This window comes from Rhincodon typus, unplaced genomic scaffold, assembly GCF_021869965.1.
Source record: "Rhincodon typus isolate 14 unplaced genomic scaffold, sRhiTyp1.1 hic_rhity00000061, whole genome shotgun sequence".
Lineage (NCBI taxonomy): Eukaryota > Metazoa > Chordata > Chondrichthyes > Orectolobiformes > Rhincodontidae > Rhincodon > Rhincodon typus.
The window spans coordinates 5,501-8,081 of record NW_025965699.1 but is presented as its reverse complement, the minus strand read 5'-3'; positions in this window follow the sequence as shown (position 1 = coordinate 8,081).

Genomic DNA, 2,581 nt, shown 5'->3' with positions numbered 1-2,581 from the left:
GTGTTACAGCTTTTCCTACTGTCAGCACTTTCTAACTAATAAGTTGCGAACAATCTATTTTGTTCAGGGCATTATTTTGTTATTTTGTTAGGGCAGCACAGTGGCTCACAGTGCCAGGGACCTGGGTTCGATTCCACTCTCGGGTGACTGTCTGTGTGGAGTTTGCACATTCTCCCCGTGTCTGCGTGGGTTTCCTCCCACAGTCCAAAGATGTGCAGGTTAGGTGGTTTGGCCATGATAAAGTGTCCGTAGTGTTCAGGGATGTGTAGATTAGGTGGGTTATAGGGGGATGGGTCTGGGGTAGGATGCTGTGAGGGTCAGTGTGGACTTGTTGGGCCGAAGGGCCTGTTTCCACACTGTAATGGTTCTAAGGTATGCCAGGCATCTTTTTAAAGACAAAGAAAATATTTCCCCGAGACTAAATAGCTTTCACATCTATGTTTAAACGCTTTTCCCCTCATGTTTCTATTATTCTTTGGTTATACATGTGAATCTTTAATTATGTTGAAATCTGTGATTATCTGAAGAATCTTTAACTAAAACCTATTTCTAGTACAACTGATTACTACAAAATAACTTTAGCTGTTGTTTTCACAGCTGCTTAATGAGTTAGGCTGACTGGTTCACGGACTGAGATTCGCACCCCTTGTTCTAACTGACACTGTTCTGACACTTTTTCTGCTTAACCCTTGTCGGCCACTTTGTGTATTTCAAACATGGGCCACCCTTACAGACTGTAACGTGGTGTCATGTGACTCCTGATGTTGTTCACCTCAGTCCAGCACCAGTACCTCCACATCACAATTAAGAATGAGGTGAGGAAACAACTCTTCACTCAAAAGGCAGTGAGCGTGTGGAATTCTCTGTTACAGAATGCATTGGAGGACAAGTCATTGAATATATATGAGGCAAAGAGATAAATTTCGATTTTAAAGACTTCGAGGAGTACAGGGAGAAAGGAGAACATGACATTTTAATCAAGGACCAGGCATGATCATGTTGAATGGTGGAGCAGGTTTGAAAGGCCGAATGGCCCACTCCTGCTCCTTACATGTAGATTTCTCCAACACCTTTAGGGAGAGACAGCCAGGATTTTCACCCAACGACACTGAACGGGTGGTGTAATGTTGTTGCATTACAATCTCCTGACCATTAATCGTGCGCTGGCTGCTTGGATTACAGTTTTGTATCTGTCTGATGAGGAGTGCCCTATGAAAGTCTCATTGCCATTAACCCTTCATTCCCGAGACTGAGAGTCTCAACATGCAATGGGCAGGAATAAAACATGAATAAGGCATTATTCATACATTCTCCACACGGCAAAGATCATTGACTGAATGTGTATTAAATGTGAGAGGTTTGCTGGAGGAGATTACTAACCTGTTGTCTCTTCAGTCGTTGTCGGAGCCTCTGTTGTGGGAATTGTAGTCGTGGGTGTTGTGGGAACTGTTGGAAAGTAACAAACAGAAACAATCTCAATGAATGTGGTGTTACAGAGAAAGGAAAGTTAAATGAAAGAAAATGCCTGATTTTCATTTTATAAGTAACAATTTATTTATTTAACCCTAACAGTGAACAAATTAACAGGATTACTAACAAACCAAACAATTCCACCCCGCCACCCAAGTATTAACTATTCCCTAAATGAACTAAATTCTACTGGTATGCTGTTCAAATAAACACAAGTCCCACTTATATAAACCCAAATAATAAGAAAATAAATTAAAACTTGGTCTTTCAAAGTCTATACACTTTTCTTCTGCTGTTCTCGATTCATAAACATCTTTCTTCTGCTGATCCGACTGTCAGAGATGTTTTCTCTGTGAAGTCTTCTGTGAGGACTCTTAGCTAGCAAGGCCATGTTCCCTTTTATGGATAGATGGTGCATTCTTACAGAGCTTAGCAATTTCTTACGAGAGCTGGATGCTTATTTCTCAGATAACAGTTGGCTCTCAAAGCAATTTTCCAAAACCCTCCCTTTAAATACATTGGATGACAGATTAATTTTCTAACAATAGCATTGGTCTTAGGTTGTCAAAACAATCAGATTTATATTCAATTGGCATCAATCACTAAGTGCTTGGTATAAATGAATTGGCTGATTCCAGCTCATTGCTAAAACATGAAAACAAGCCAATGGTTTCAAACCTCACAACCAGTTGATACGTATTTCAATTTCAGAACTGGCTGTACGCGCTCTTTTTCCCTGAGAAAAGCACTTTTCGTCTTAAAGGAACCGCGCACTCTTCTTTTCTTAGCAGACAAATTCTAACTTCATGCCAACAAGGTGCAGGGCTGGATGAACACAGCAGGCCAAGCAGCATCATAGGAGCAGAGAGGCTGACGTTTCGGGCCTAGACCCTTCATCAGAAAAGGGGGAAGGGAAGGGGGTTCTGAAATAAATAGGGAGAGAGTGGGAGGCGGATAGAAGAGGGATAGAGGAGAGGATAGGTGGAGAGGAAACAAACAGGTCGAAGAGGCGGGGATGGAGCCAGTAAAGGTGAGTGTAGGTGGGGAGTTAGGAAGGTGATAAGTCAGTCCAGGGAGGACGGACAGGTCAAGGGGGCGGGATGAGGTTGGT